The following is a 17,648-nucleotide window of genomic DNA, read 5'->3' as shown; positions in this document are numbered from 1 at the left end:
GTTATGTGTCTTTTATTCTATCACTCTATTGATTATTGTTTTTTGAATGTTTATGGGCTTCCACTAAAAAGAGTAGAAGTATATTCTTGTCTCTTGCTTGAGAAAATTGCATTATCTTGTGAATCTACAAGATTTTCTACATGGTATCAGAGTAAGATTGTTTTTTGGAATGAGAGTATGCAGAGCCGATTTGAGAATTTATGTGCAAAATTTTCAGAAATAATTTTTCATATCTAGATTCCTTGGGAAACGATACGGAAATTAAAAAAAATAATCATCTGAATCGGAGTTTGGATGAGGGAGATATTGTTGCTTTAAAATCAACTCTCTTGAGGAGATTTCGAATTTTTGAGTTTCCGGGTTATAGGTGAAAGTCAAATTTCCAATACATACATTAGTATCGGCACTTGATGTTCCATGGGTTGAGACTTGAGTATGCCTTGGAAGGAAACTCGAATTTCATAGCCTGGAGGGATAAGATGGAGGTTGTGCTAGATGACAATGGCTTGAAGGAATTTGTTGAACAAGTAATTCCTAAACTAGCAGCTACTGATGAACATAACTTGTGCGAGTGGAAGAAGTGTGTGGAGAAGGCAAGGCAGATAATCCTTGAGGGAGTTCGAGATCATATTTTCTCGAGTCTCCATGGAAAGGAAACCCCACATTCTATGTGGAAAACATTGATGGGCTTGTATTAGAATGGCAGTGATGAAAGGAAGATGGCACTGAATGATAAAATTCATAAAATCAAGATGAATAAAGGCAAGACGATTCCCAATTACTTGACCAAGTTCACACAATGTCAAGATGAACTTGGAAGTGTTGGAATCAAGGTTTCTAAGGAGGATATGGCGAGCCTTTCTCTTCTTGAACTCCCAAAGAGTTGGCATAGTTATTAGGAATTTATCAATGGTCAGGAGAAGCTGCCAGATTGGGAATGACCATGGTCGGATTTGATGCAGGAAGAGATCAGGAGGAACACCAGAGATGGCTCTTCATCAAATACTAATGATGAAGAGAATTGTGCCTTAGTGATTAAGGCGAGGAATGGGAAAGGTAAAATTTCTCGTTCCAAACTAGATTCTTATCATGAAGGTAAGAAGAAGGACATGAAGAAAGTTAAATTCTTTCATTGTCACAAGATGTGTCACTTTGCTAAAAATTTTCCATTGAAGAAGTCCAAGGAGAAGTCCTTAGGAGGAGCAGTGGGTGAGGCTTTGGCCTTCTAATTCAAATTGGACTTTTCCCTCATTGCATGCATGGTGTCTTCAATGATGGGAAGTGTCTAGTACTTAGACAATGTAGCTTCATTCCACATGTCTAGAAAGAAAGAGTTATTCAGTGAACCGGAGGAGAAAGATCTCAAGATGCATATTGAGATGGTTGATGGTGGTAAGTATAGTGTTACTAGTGTGGGAACTATTACTTTTCAGAGAGAGCATGTAGCTCCACTCACCTTAAAGAATTTTATGCATGTACCCGGACTGACGAAGAACTTGGTATCTATTTCCATGCTTGAGGATAGAGGCTATGATGTGATCTCTTTGAAAGGAAATTCATTCTTTCAACACATAGCGACAAGTCAAGTAAATAAGATAGGGATTCGAGTTTAGAATATCTAGAAGATAGAGGTAGAGGATTGTTGTGCTTTGAGTTCAAAAGTGGAAAATATGTTGAGCCGAGATGTTGGTGAGTTGTGGCACGAGTGAGTGGGCCACTTGCATCATGGGGATTTCAATATATTGCAGCAAATCTCTACTGGTCTTCCCAATGGTACGCTTGAGCAAGTTGATACATGCAAGGGTTTTACTTTGGGAAAATACACCCAGTCTTCCTTTGGAGATAGAAATAGTCGAGAAAAGTCTATTCTGAAGAGAGTCCACTCAGATGTGTGTGGACCATTCTCAATAACATCCACATCCAAACACGGGTATTATGTTATATTTTTTTATGACTATTCTTGTAAGTATTGGGTATTGTTTACGCAGAAAAAAGGATCAACCCTTCACAAAGTTTTGTGAGTTCAAATCATTGGTAGAGAAAGAGTCTAGGGACAAGGTTAAAGCTCTACTAAGTGATAATGGTGGTAAGTATGTCTCCAATGAGTTTAAAAACTTTTGTGCAATGGAAGGGATTAAACAATAGTTGGTGGCACCCCATAACCCTAAACATAATGGGGTTTCCAAGAGGTAGAACATGAGGATAGTAGGGGAAGCAAGGGTGATGTTGCATGATCAGGGTCTACCACTACACTTGTCGGTTGAGGCATGAAGCATAGTGGTTTATGTTCAGAACCGTAGTGCACATCAGATACTTGAGATGAAGATACCGGAGGAGTCTTATTCTGGTATAGAGGAACATGAGACCTCAAGAGAGAAGTCCAACAAAAGAAAAAACAACTTGACATAGCATTTGTAGAGATTAGCAGGACACACAAGAGATGCATGAAGCAAAAATTGAAAGGAATGAATTTGATCAAAGATACATATTTGTTGTTGACCAAAATCAAAAGGAATTAGAAACATCTTCAATAGAAATAAGCAGGCTCAAGATTGAAAATGAGAAGCAGAAGTAATAGATATAGGTTCTCAACAAAGAAGTAGAGAAGACCACTCTTCTCAAGCTACAGGTTGAGGAGGTAGAAAAAAATAAGGAATATCTTGAAAAGATGGTTTCAATAAGATCTTGCTCAAAAGAAAGAATAACTTGATGCAACTCATGATGAGATCAACAAACTCAAGGGATCACGAAAAGAATACTTACAAGATAAGACAGATGAAGAAACAAAAATGAAGGCAATTAAATATGGTAAAGCTCGAATTGATGAAGTTACAAGCTCCATATCTTGGTAGGATGATTCTAAGAAGGAATTTGAACAAAGTGAAAAGCCAAAGAAGAATGTTGCAACTCCAAAGAACAAGACCAAAGCAATCAAGAACAAAGGACCACAAGAAACTAAACATCGCCTCCAAAGAAGAATAAAAAATCTTCCATGTATGTTCATTTATTTAATGGTTATTGCTTTTTATGTGCTAACTATGGACATATGGCTAGGGATTATGAAGTTTTTGACAGGTACAATCATTATCTACAAAACCCTAGAAGCAAGTTTGCAGGATCATGAGATAGGTTCCACAATTATTTTGTCATAAGAGAATACATGCTAGATGCTCCAAATGTTGAATGTTTCAAATGCCATAACTATGGCCATAGTGCTCGTGGTTGCAGATATCAGATGGAATCCCCTATGGACAACATTGAATGCTTCAAGTGTCATAACTATGGGCGCATGGCTTGAGATTGCTGGAATAAGAAGGTCTAGAAAAGGAAATAGGTACAAGAAGACAAAGAAGATAACAAGGTTTCAACAGTTATTCTTTCAGGATTTGTGAAAGAAAAATGTCACGAGGAATTAATGGTTGCTTCAGATAATGAATCAAGTCAAGATGGCCCATTAGGTGACTCACTATTTTGAACAATCTGGCTTATTGACTCAATGTTTGTACAAGAAAAGTCTCTGCAACAGTATATGGTACAAGTCTACGATTGACAGGAAGGTAATTTGAACAAGATGGTAGTTTCATTAAAGGTTCAGGGGGAGAAAAATAGTTGAAGGATTACAGGTTACTAGGAACAAGGCAAGATTAGTATACAAAAGATATGTACAAGTGGAAGGAATTGATTTCGATGAAACATTTGCATCAATTTCCAGAATGGAAGCCATCTAGATGTTTCTCACCTATGCATGTTCAAGAAAAGTAAAAGTCTATGAAATGAATGTTAAGTCAACAATTCTGAATGGTGAATTACAAGAAGAAGTTTACATCGAACAGCCTGAAGGTTTTCTACTATAAAAAAAAGAAGACTATATTTGCATGTTAAAGAAGGCTTTGTATGGTCTCAATTAAGCTCCCAAAGCATCATATGCTCGTATTGATGGTTATCTACATCCACAAGGGCTTAAGAAAGGTACTGCTGATAGCAATATTACATACAAATAGATAAATATAATTTAACTATCGTTGAGGTATATGTGGATGATATAATCTTTGGTAGCAATGACGATTGAGTAAGTAAGAACTTTGCTACAAAGATGCAAAGTGAGTTCGATATGTATTTACTTGGTGAGTTGACATAATTCTTAGGGCTTCAAATATCTCATCAATCAAAAGGAATATTTATATGTCAAGCCAATTGCATCAAGGAAATTCTCAAGAAATTCAAAATGGAAGATTACAAACCTGTCCTTACTCCGATGGTAATAGGTTGTAAATTGAGCAAAGACGACTCATCTAAGGATGTGGATTAGAGGTTGTACATACCTATGATTGGTATTCTTCGATATGTAACAACGTCCTGACCACATGTTATGCAAGAAGTTGGACAAGTAGCAATATTCCAAGCAACACCAAAAGAATCACATATTATTGCCGACAAAAGAATTCTTCGATATCTAAAGGGCACAATAGAATATGGCTTGTGGTATCCCAAGGGAAAAAATCTCATTATTCAAGCCTTTATAGATGCAGATTAGGCAGGAAGAGTTGATGATCGTAAGAGCACTAGTGGAGCAACATTCTATCTAGGTGGTTGTCTTGTTTCATCCTTAAGTAAACAACAGTCTTCAATTTCATTATTCACAGTAGAAGTAGAATATATCGCAACAGTAGCTTTTTGTACTCAAGTTCTCTGGCAGAAGAAAACTTTTCAAGATCTTTAGGTCAAGTTTGACGAGCCTATTCCCATATTTTATCATAACACCAACTCCATTAGTATCTCCAAGAATCCTATGATGCATTCCAAAATGAAGCACATTCCGATTAAATATCATTTCATTAGAGAGCAGGTAGCCAAAAAGAATATCAAGCTTGAATATGTTGGTACAAAATAAAAAATCGTTGATATCTTCACTAAAACTTTACCTCGTGACCCATTTGAATATCTTCGCGCGAAGCTTGGGATTCTCCAAAGTTCTCATTAGTTTTTCCTTATTTAGAAAATAAAGGAGGAGTGGAAGTGTGTACATGTCTATAGGATGGTTGTGTGTCATGTGGAGTTACCCTTTTCCACTGATGTCAAAGGGGGAGAGAAGGTAGTAGGAAGAGGTGCCTTGATAGCAGGGGGAGTACTTGTGTTGCCATCAATGCGAAACGGGGAAAATGTTGATTTAAGGATGATATGAGGTTTTCATTGAAGTCAATCCAAGCAGCATCAGGGGCTACCTTGATCTTGCAAGGGAATTTTGACTTGCAAACTTACTCTATTTTGAGTCAATGAGCTTCTATATGGATTCTAATTATCGAGATGTTTCCGTTGACACATGGCACGCCAAGTAATTCTTCATGATTTGAGAGATATTCATGTTTGACATTAGTATCCTAGTTAGAGGACTAAAACCCTATGGGGTTGTGGCATGGCACTCATAATTGGTTTTTTTCATTTAGTAGTCAATAACTAACCATTTGTTAAGCTCCTAAAATCTCTCCAACATTCTTTATAGAAGCCCCTCTCAACTCTATAAAAAGAAATATCATATATCCTCCAAACATAGTGATCGTGGCATTTTCGCTATAACTTCATTTTTGTGAAGTCTTAGATTCTGACATGAAACCCATTTGATCATCAATCCTTATGAACGTCATGACCAAATTTCAAATCTTCATTCACTATATTTTCGAAGATATGATCTGTAAAAGTTAGGGTTTTCGCAGGCTCCCGAACTTCATCTCAAAGAAGTGACTATGGGAAAATTGTCATAACTCTATCTCTCTCATAAGAGGATTGGAATTATGTAAAAAGTGGTAGATAGTGCATGGCCTATAGTTTTCTATATATCAATTTTAGATCTGAAGGAGAAAACGGTGATACACGACACATCGTACAAGTTCGCTCTACTGAACCAGACCATAATTAGGTCGTTGTGAGAGATTGGGCATAAATTTGTCTTGAAGAATCCAAATTGGGTCAGACTCGTGGCATTGGAAAGAAGACTTAGACGTATACTACAAAATTACAGATCACATATTGGGGATTTGAAATCATAGAGAAACATTAGATTAAATATTGTGCTCCTAGAAGGGAAGAAAAAAATAGATCAAGTGTTGTGAAGGGGTGCAAAGGACCAAACTTTCTAGGGCAAAAAAGAGAAAGTTTCAGCAAAATGATGCATCAGAGGTAAGCTATATCTAAGTATCTTATGTATATGCATTTTCATCTCTTAATTACTTTAGGTTCATTGTATTCTAATTTGTTGTTTTTGTTTAGCACTAACATATGCTCTGCAGGATGAGGTAAGTTTTGTTATTATCATGTCATGGGTATTTCCTTGAAGATTTTTGTAGGTATTATATATTCATCAAGACAAGACTCAATGCATAATCTAATATTTTTAAGAGTGAGAAAGGGTAGCATGACAAGAGCAGTAGTCAAGGTGCATAACACCAACAAGAAGTTCACTACATGAAGTCTTCAAGTGGGAAGCACTGCATACAATCATTATAAAAGTATCATTGTACAGAGTGATTGCAAAAGAATCTTTGTAAAATTTGTAGAAGTGTCTATCTTCCAAGAGTTGAAGAGGAAGTGTCGGGAGGTCTAGGATCACCATTAGGTGGTTGTGTCATAGTTGGGGTTATGGTCTAGTGTGTCTTCTTCTTCTACATCATTGTAAAGTGGACCATTTTCCTTGTTACGGGAGTCCATTCTTCTTTTATTATTCTTTAGGGTGGTAGGGTGGTGCTAGCATGAGTTGTAGCTCATTAGGTGTTTGGGCATACGTTCAGTTGACTACTGAAGAATTTTGGGCATTGGAGCATCCATCTAGTGGGAGCTAGAGAAGAATGCTTTTCTATAATTCTAGGAAGTTGTTGCTTTCATTTCAATTGGAAGATTAAAGAATTTATTAGAAAAGGGTTTTTTGGTTTTTGACCCAGAGGGGGTTTTCCACCTAAAATCTTTGTGCCTCACGTGTTATTTTATTTACTGTTATTACTGCATAAACGTTAATAATAATTGAATATTAACTAATTCTATGAAAATATTTAAAAGTGCTAATTTCTAAGGAATACTGATTCACTCCCCTCCCTCTTAGTATTTTCCAACAGAGAAGGCCATGTGAGTATCGCTTGAGAGGGAGGTTAAGCTACATGTGAATGAGGATATTTGAGCTCCTAAGGTTGAGGGGCCTCAGATTTATGTGGAGTAGCCACACGAAGAGGTTCAAATAGTGGATACATCCACCGAGGCAAAGTCTTACAGAGAGGGAAGAAAGCGCACAAGAGAGGCTGACAAATTATTGGAGATGCATGGGAGAATGCGGGATCACCCTCTTCTCAGCATAGACAGAAGAGGTCACCAGAGAGGTACATTGGATACATGGTACTTATGGGTGCATGTGTTACAACAGAGTATTCTTCCTTTCAGGAAGCATTCCAACAACCAATTTGGGTTGATGCGATGGTGGAGGAGTATGACTAGATAGTTCGAAAAAATGTTTGGGATGTGGTCCCAAGACTGGAGGACAAGTCAATTGTGAGATCCCATTCAATTTACATGGTAAAGCAAGCTAGAGATGGTAGTGTGGAGAAGCATAAGGCTAGATTTGTGGCCCATGGATTTTCATAGTGTTTCTGGGAAAACTAGTATTCCTAAAGAATACTAGCCCTCTAGGTTTGGCAGCTACCCTAGAAACAACACTTTAAAGCAATCCAATGATTTCTTATATGTGTAAAAAATAAGAGAAATATAACGGAACCAACCTGGAACTTCCGCTTAATCCATTGCTCTCTCTCCCCTTTGACAGATCCTGCAACTCCTCCCTGTACATAACACGCTTGGGGAGTACCTGCACAAGTATAGCAACAAAGAACCATCAAAGCATCGTGATCTATTACAACATAAACATTACAGAATCAGATATATAATGAAAAAATGATAGCATTCAGAAATGATAACATTCACAATTGCACAATCATATCAAAGAAAACTTGAAGAGCTTTATTAATAGAAAGGAGAATTACAACCCATTTATCTGATCCAGCGCCATCCTCCCAGGTTCAATCCTTCTTCACCTCATGAAATAGCAATATCACTCCAATAAGAATACAATTCTCTCTCCTCAATTACAAACTATTAGCACTTACTTGCAATTCACAACATTCCAACCTCTATATCTCTTGTATGAGGGATCCATTTATAGATGTGTGCAAGGGTGTGAGTCATCCATGGGGTTTGATTAGTGTCATTCCACTTGTTACAACTGGTTCCACAAGAGAAGGGATTGGATATTTCTTAGATTCCTTATTCATCCTTGGGCGAATTCAGAGAGGAAAGTGGCACAGGAGAAGTTTCTAGAAGATTCCATGAGCAACCATGTTGTTGGGAAAAGTATCCAATACGGAATGACCCTATCCCACTCTAAGGGTGATAGTACCTCAGCAACAATCAAAGCAAAGCTATTTGAGATTACTTCTTTATGAGATGTAAGAGAGAGGAGGAAGAGATCCACTAACCGATGTCTTCCGCTAATGATTGATCCAATCTTCTCTCTTTGCTGCTTGCTCCCAGCTCCTTGCTCTTTCACTGGCCCAGCTACACCAAGATCCTGCAAAATAACAAGAGAGGGAAACTACAAGAAGCATACATTCATAATTGATTCAAGGATTACAATAAATCAAATACACAAGTATAACAATACACCATTGAAACACATGCATATAGGAGAACCTCAAATGCTTTATTAATGGAAGAAGTAAAGTTCAGGAAGTGATACAACCATAAGAGGCCCAATCCAGCATCACCTCCCAGCAGAAAGAAATCTCCTCTTCACCTCCTTCAAAGCAAATCACCCAATAGTTCTATACTCAAACCAACAGCACTTCCTTACATTCACAAGATTCCAGCCTCCATAGACCTCATGAGAGAGCTCTATATATAGGAGTTTTGGAGAAAGGATGAGTCAGCTTGAGGCTGGCATGAAGCTGACTAGTGTCCTCTCCCACTTCAGTTATTCTTTAGTTCTTGAGTCCACTTGGAGGTTCTTGCTTCCACTTGGAGATCTAGACCCTCTTACTCATCAGCAGTCGAATTTCCTGATCCAAGTGTCATTTTGGAAGCTTCCTGGGCATTGACACCTTGAGGAATGACTGTGCCACTTGGCCAAACTCGCCCAGCGCAGGTAGCCTTCTTTGTAGTTGACATTCAGCGCAGGTACACAGTGGAGCAGTTGACATTCAGCATAGATGCTCAGTGGATCAGTTGACATGATCCAGAATTAGCTTGTTTTTGAGTGTTTTCAGGTGGAGAACTGATATTTAGTGCTGTGGTTTGCTGACCTTGTTCCTCTAGGGGTAGGAACAACATGTTTAGGGACTTTGGATCCCTTAGATTATGGACATTTCATGCTTCATGTTGTAAGGCACAAAAATGTCTATAACAGTTGCCCCCTAAAGTATGAGGTCGTTTATCGGGTGAAATGCTTTATCAGGAGGATCCGAAGTTCATTCAATCGCTGAGAGGTGACCTGTAATAAAATACAATACAATACATTATTTTTCATTCTACTTTCATGATCTAGCTGAGGCGGGCATTCCCATGCTCAGCTTTATAAATTCATTTTAGTACATAGAATAGACGATTGTCTGATGGTAGACTGATAATTCTCTGCTGAAATTATCATCCTTTGAGTAGGATGATCATCTACTGTAATGATGTACATGTCAAATGTCTTTATATTTCCTGAATATATATCGCAGCCCGGATGGATGAAACTAGATCTGGGGTCTTCAAACTCGTTCGATCTTCACTCTAAGTACAAGTCGATCCATGTGAGAATTGCCCTGAAGTCGAACATGGAAAGACATCGCTTGATTACCGGTCAATGATGTAAACCGTTAACAAGCGCGAGAGGAATCACCGATAATGATAATGACCCTCAAGGTACTGTAGCACAATTCACGTGGTGTGAATAAAGGACTTGGCGTCGAACACCACGCAAAATCTTCTGGTCGAAGGTCATTGATGTATACCTGTCGCCGGAAGTGAGAAACTTGCCATTGAGGCATGCAAGCTTCAAAGTACTGAGGGGGGTGTTCCTAGATCAACTTCTTGGATAATGAGCTGAAGTCGACAAGAAGCGATCCGTCAAAGGAGGGCCTTAATGAATCCCACATCAGTGACACAGAATGGAGCTAATGATTTTAGTGGAGGTGAAAACAATCTGTGAAATATGATTCAGGGTAGCGATCATGGGTGGATGAAGGATAATGTACGGCAGTGGATGGGACACGGTTGACTCTTTCTGAACAACATCTCTTGAACATATAACGACACTGATGCGATGGATCGGTAGCATTACCCCAAATGTGGATGATTTGGCGAGACCATGGTGATGAGACCGGTGAATGAAACAACCCAACCCGATGTGATACGGAGGAAAAGTGTCATGTTCAAGAGCGACTTGCTACCATTAAAGCTTTGAGGTTCTCCGAATTTTTCCCCAGTCATTTTTGACCAGTACCTCTTTATTTTTTTCAAGCTTGAGGAGGATAACATATGCTTGTTCTATAACCTGCCCTTCGGGCAAGCCCATCGCTATGTTTTAACAAGCCTAGCGATAGGGAAACTCATTCTCGTCTAAAGACAAGTTTGTCGCTATTTAATCATTTTAACGAGTCTAACGACAAGGAAAACTCGGTCCTTTTCATTTTTAGAGAGTCTGAAAAAGTACAGAAAGTTAACTCCAAAATTCCTTTTTCGTCATCTAATCCCTTAAGTCTGAAAAAGTATAAAACAATACAGAAGGGATGAGTTTTCGATAATTTTAACGAGCCGAATAAAACAAGCGCTCGACCTTTTTGTGCAATAATCCCTCAGGTCCAAAAAGATTAAAATCTAGAGGAGGGATAGCTCTTCCGGTCCTTTTAACGAGCTGGAAGGCCAAAACTCGGCAAACTTTTCATATTTTATGAGTCAGATGAAAAGAGCTCAAAGAAGACTCGTCTTCTGAGGAACGAGTGATAAACAGGGATAGCAGTAGATTCCAGGTACAGGTTGGAATTTTCCAATCACGGCAGTGTCACAAGGATGGCTAGGTGAAATCACTCTTCGCAGCTGTTCCTCAAAATGGGTAAACAATCATATGGAGGTGAACGATCGGCCAAATGAAATGGAGGTGGCAGGTGCAAAACACGACCAAGGCTTTTATGGCTAATAAATTTACGATCACAGAGGTTATTTACCAGAATAGGTTCATTTTTTATTTAAAAATGTGCTTAAACTCTGGGGGAAACCTTGCTCACTGCTTTTATTTATTTTTTAACGAGCATGAAGACCGCGTTAAAACTGCTCGGATCTTGCGTTTATTTTTTAACGAGCATGAACTTTATGCTAAAACTGCTCGATTATATAGTCAATTTTGATTTTTACCATATCACTGTTTACTGTTTTATTCATAATGTTGTTGTGCTTTATTCTATCAAGGCTTTTAATCATACTCTTGGGTGCATGCAGATGTTGGTCCTGTTCGCCCAGCAGTTCATCCGAGACCGCCTGTTGCTGTCCCGGCAGTGGAGCCTGCTAGGAGAGCTATTCTTCGCGACCTTGACGATACTGAGACTCTTACAGCTGTGCAGGAGCAGGTTGAGAGCTTTACTCTCGGCATTCCCGATGTGAGGATTGATGAGTTACCTTTACAGCTGCAGCGGCATACTACTGGCGTGCCTAGACGATGGACTCGTCTCTTGAGCATGATTGCACAGGCCGTGACGTGCTATCATGAGCACCACTAGGCTAGGGTGCCCCCTAGCATCTTTTTGAGTTTTAGGTCATATGACCAATTTTGTCTTGGTTACAGAACATTCTGTACGAACTATAAACAACTTATATATATTTTGATTTTCGAGTTTTATTCTGTTTGAGTTATATGATCCATATGTACAATCTTTGATGATGTGTCCTTTTTATAAATGTTGCAAATGTCTATCTAACACATAATTTGCTAATGAGTCGGTTAATGTGTTTAAGTTTCCAGAAATATGTTGATATTGAATTGAATCAAATTGCCTTTCCAAAATCTTAACCCTTAGGAACATGCGATAAATAGCTGGATTGCGAATGGAATATATACCATTGAGTTGTAGTATTATGAGCTGTGAGTCTAGCCTGACAATTAGTCGGCATATGCCACGTGTGATGGCATCAGAGAGTAGTTCTATCAACGCGCTATACTCAGCGATATTATTCGTTGATTTCCCAATACATACACCTCTGAAACTTACTAACTCGCCGCTTGGATCAAAAATGGCCCAGGCTGCGGAGGATAGGTTCCGCGAACTACGACTCGCTTCGTCGGCATATCCAACACATGTCTCCAGAAGGTTCGACATCTGCAACAAATGAAAAAGGTGGATCACTCGACCAGAACAAATACTTTAGCGAAAACAAAATACAACAAAAGCATGTAGGTTACTATTTAAGCATAGTAACGTTTGAGGTACAGCCCGTTACGGGGCTGCACCAGTGGAATTCCGTCGTAATCCATTAACTCGTAGGCTCCTTTTGCTAACACCGTTTTAACAACGTAGGGGCCTATCCATAAGGACTTGAATTTACCTGCTCCCAATTTATCGGATTCTTGGTCATAAAGCAAGACCAAATCACCTTCTGAGAAGACACGGGGTTTGACACTTTTGTCGAACTGAGCCTTGACTCGTTTCTTATGGGCTTCGTTAGCCAAAGCGACATCACGACGGGTTTCATCCAATTGGATTAATTCCAAGAAACGAGCCTCTTCTTCTGAGGTTCCGGGGAGAAGATCGATTGCGAGTTTAAGCGACGAAATTTCGCACTGGATTGGCAAGACTGCTTCCAGGCCATACACTAGTTGAAAAGGTGTGAACCCGGTTGCGTTCTTTACCGACGTTCGGTAAGCCCACAAGGCTGAGTACAGGATTAGGTTCCATCTTCTTTTATGAACCCCGATCATCCTTTGCAACATACGCTTCAGAACCTTGTTGATTGCTTCAACTTGTCCGTTGGCTTGCGGATAATATGGGGTAGAGCTGTCGTGAGATAGCCCTAGCTTGGCAGCTAATTCGACCATCATGTGATTGCGAAAATGCGACCCATGATCTGTAACTATAGCCTGTGGTATGCCGAACCTGGCAACTACATGATTGAAAAAGAAAAGGGCAGCTGTTTCACCAGTGTTATCTAATGTAGGCATCGCCTCGGCCCATTTGGTAAAATAGTCAACAACGACTATAATATACCCATGCCCCCCGGTCGAGGTGGGGTTACATTACATGAAATCGATGCCCCACTTGGCGAAGGGCCCAACAGCAACTATGGGCTGTAAAGGTGCGGGTGGTCGTCTGGTTTTGCTATCAAAAATTTGACAAGCATGGCAACTTCTGACTGCGGTTATGCAATCTTTGAACATGGTTGGCCAGAAGTATCCTGCTCGTAAGATTTTTTGTGTTGTTGCATATCCAGATTGATGCCCCCCACACGCGCCTGAATGACATTCATTCAGGGCTTTTTCGGCCTCCTCATGGGTAAGGCACCTCCTCAGAACTGTATCGATACCACGACGGTAAAGTGTATCACCGACGATCATGTAGTCTTTTGCTTGGTATCGTATACGTTTTTGTTCGGAGCGAGAGGTGTTACGCCTGAATTTTTGGATTTGGAGATAAACTATGATATCTCCATACCACTCATCGCTTACAGATATCAGAAACAAACTTTCGTCCACGATTGACTCTTCTGATGTTTCATCGTTGGACGATGATGGGAGATCGCATAATAATTCTACGAAAACTAGAGCTTTCTTTGATTTGGATTTTACAAATTCCAGATCAAACTCTTGAAGGATTGCTATCCATTTTGAATATTTTCCCCCCAGCAACTGTCGCGACAGTATATAAGTCATGGGGTTGCAATCTGACAAGATGGTAGTTTTCCGAAAGAGGACATAATGTCAAAACCTTTGAATCGCTTGAACAGCTGCAAGCGCTAGTTTTTCAACATAAGAATATTTAATTTCTGTATCATTTAAGTTTTTACTTAAATAATATATAGGATGTTCAATTCCATCGACTTCTTGAACTAAAACCATTGCAATGGTCGTATCTGCTGCAGCTAGATACAGGTTAAAATCTCTTTGATAGTCTGGGGCGTACATTAATGATGCTTTTACTAGACAATATTTCAGAGCATTAAAGGAAGCTTGCGCCACCTGGTCCCAGACAAAAGGTATATCCTTTTTCAAAAGACGAGTATAACCCTTAGCAAGTTCTGCGTAATTTGGAATGAACCTCCTCAGAAAGTTTGCTTTCCCTTGGAGTTTCTGAATCTGAAGCAAATTTGAAGGTGGAGGCAAATTAATGATTGCCTGAACCTTGCATGGGTCGAGACGAATCCCATCCTTAGAGACTACAAATCCAAGTAAACGACCAGAACCGATGCAAAACACACATTTGTGTGGATTGAGTCTTATCTTGTAGTGTCGACAACGTAGAAATATCGCTCTTAAATTATGCGGATGATCAGTCCGCTTTCGCGAATGAGCCGGAAGGTCGTCGAGATAAGGTTGAACAATGTTCTTGATGTCATGGAAGGCATAATTCATTGCCCTCTGAAACGTCGCCCCTGCGTTCTTTAAACCAAAGGGTAATTTTCGATAAGCGAATGTGCCCCACGGACAAATAAATGCAGTCTTTGACTGGTCCTGTGGGTGGATCTTTATTTGATTATACCCGGAAAATCCATCCATAAATGAAAAGAATTTACATCCGGCGCATTCATCAATTATCTGGTCGATGAAGGTTGTAGGGTAGTTGTCCTTCGGACAAGCTTGGTTTACATCCCTATAATCGACACACACTCTAATCGTCCCTTGTTTCTTCATAACAGGGACAATATTCGATACCCAATCGGTTAGAGGAACCGGGTAGATGAATCCAGCATGGAGAAGTTTTTCAACTTCCGCCTTAATGGCAGCGACTTTCTTGGGGTGCACCTGCCGAAGCCGTTGTCTTACTGGTTTGACATCAGGATACATTTTAATTTCATGTTCAACGATACTCGAGTCAATGCCTGGCATTTCTTCATATGACCAAGCAAAGACATCTCTAAATTCGCAAAAAAGAGCGTTATATATTTCCAGTTTTGAAGGGGAACAACCTTTGCCGACATAAATATTCTCTACAAATCTGTTTTAGTCGAGATATTTATGGCTATAGTCTCTTCAATATTGGATAGGATTCGCTCGGAATCCACCGTGTTTACAGTATTTGTTAGGAATTCAAAAACTGAAGGGTGATAAAGATCACTTTGAGTATCTTCTTCATATTCCGGAAGAAGGGAACGATGGTGGTGATCATTCCATGGTGCCCCCTCAATCATCATTGATTGTAAGATTCCTTCGTCACTCCCATGTACTTTCGACCAAGGATCTAATGGGGTTCCATATTCTCTAGACCTATCTACCCAAACGCTTGACGAGCGTTGATTTGGGTTGGCCTCCCATGCTTGAAACATTGATTGCTACAATATTTCTAAAGAGCTTGGGGGAAAAACCATTGTATGATCCATGTTGACATTGTCTTTTGCGACCTTCGTGGAAGATATCATGTTGCAGGTTGCTACAAACGGTACATTTCCTATGTAAATAGGAGGTGGTAGCGCGAAAGTTCCCATCAATGTGGGCTCTTTCAATAATCCTACTCCGATATCTTGAATTGAATGGTTGCTCCCATGGATCATGGGAATGCTTCCTGTAACTTGTGAACCATTAGGGAGGAAGTTTTGTTGGTCGACGACCGTAATCCCTCCTTCAAACGGGAATGCGATCTTCCTAAAATAAGTCAACACGACAGCTGCCATGGCATAAATCCATGGTCTACCCAGTAGGATGTTGTAGTCAAGATCTCCATAATGACCTCAACATCAATTTCTACTGTTTTTCCTCCTAGTTCAACTTTCAAGTTGCTAAGGATACCGTATGGGGTATAAGTCCTTCCGTCGAAAGCTTTTAATGTTGTCGATGATCGCGACAAGGTTGGAGATCCTAAAGTTTTCCAGCAACTCATCGACATAATACATGTTGATGCTCCCTCATCAATAATTGTTCTGTGAACAGTTTTGTTGAGGGCTTTCACTTGAATAAGGAAAGCTAGTTGAGCTGGTAACTGAGGATTGTATCCCTTGTGATCAAAGGATACAAGATTGGAATCCTTAGGATCAACCTCACCAATTGCTGATAATAATGCCTGCCTTTGGGTTGGACAATTTTGTAGTACTTCAAGAGTCGACATAGCGGATGGCGATTGTGCCAAATCTTCCACTATGTTATAATGTTGCACCGCTCTAGCGCGAGGATTAAATGTCGACTTATGTACTACACCCTTTGGCGGTTTTATTGTTAATTCAGGGATGATGGGTGGTACAACTTCTATCGAAGTTGTTGTCGAACTACTTGGTTAATCTTTACCTTTTTCGTTTGACAGCTGAGGATTCCCATAATCTTTGTTCCTTGTCGAAATCAAAGCATCATTCTGCTATTTTGAAACCGACAACATAAGTACTTGCGACGGGGAAGCATTTCCACTATCAACCAGATTTTGACCTGGGTTGGGAAATGGATCAGTTAACACAGCTGAGGTTTGGGAACTTTTAAAGAACCTCTTTAACTCAGCTTTGAATGGGAAATTCTTTGTGTTATGATCTTTATCATCACATATTAGACATGGATAATTTTGTTTCCCTTTCCCAGGAGGGTTTGAAGAATTTTTTCCAGGGGATGACTCACCCTGTTTCTTCTTCTTCCCTTTGTTTTGCTTCTTCTTGCTTCCTGGTTGATTGGTTTCTTTGCCTTTATCTTCTGATACGGCATTTACTTCCGAAGCAAGAATTTCTTCTTTTGCATTTTGATCCGAATTCTTACGGGCTTTCTTTGACGAAGCCTTTATCGATTTCGCGTTTGCCGTGCCAATCACGCCATCACCGGCATGAGAGTCACTATTTGATTTAGGAGGGGGAGGAATTGAAAATTCCGGTCTAGGAGCGTCAGGTATTTTGTCATAGAGTGTGCCGGACTGAGTATAAACTAAGTCCAAATACTGTGCACGAGCGATAACTTGCTCCTCTGTTACGACTCCCCCCTTGGCCACATCTTCCGTTATAGCAGGAAGTAACGACTTTATAAACCATTCAGCTAACAACTGATCGGGAACATATGTTTTCACCATCCTACGACGACGACGCCAGTCATGTATATGATCAGATATATGGGTGGCAGTTGTCTGTTTGAAGTTGGTTAATATTTCTGTTCCCGTTTCATACCTTATCGGTAATTGAAAATGGGTTAAGAAAGTCGTGGCTTGGGAACTAAAATTGTCGAAAGAGGCTCTTGGCAATTCAATATACCATTTAGCCGCTGGACCCGTCAATGTCCTCTGAAAAAGGCGAAGCCTTATCAAATCGTCGTTTAGGGTGTTCGACGAACACCACAGATGAAAAGTCATCACGTGATTCGATGGGTCTTCACCTGGATTTCCATTGAATTTAGGGATGTCAGATGGAAGTTTATGAGGAATCGCTAGCCACCAAGGGGCATAAGCAATCGGATCGTTGGTTAATCGGTGTAA

This window comes from Pinus tabuliformis, chromosome J (assembly GCF_031772625.1).
Source record: "Pinus tabuliformis cultivar Carrire ecotype Pingquan chromosome J, CPIR1, whole genome shotgun sequence".
Lineage (NCBI taxonomy): Eukaryota > Viridiplantae > Streptophyta > Pinopsida > Pinales > Pinaceae > Pinus > Pinus tabuliformis.
This window is presented reverse-complemented; position numbering follows the sequence as displayed.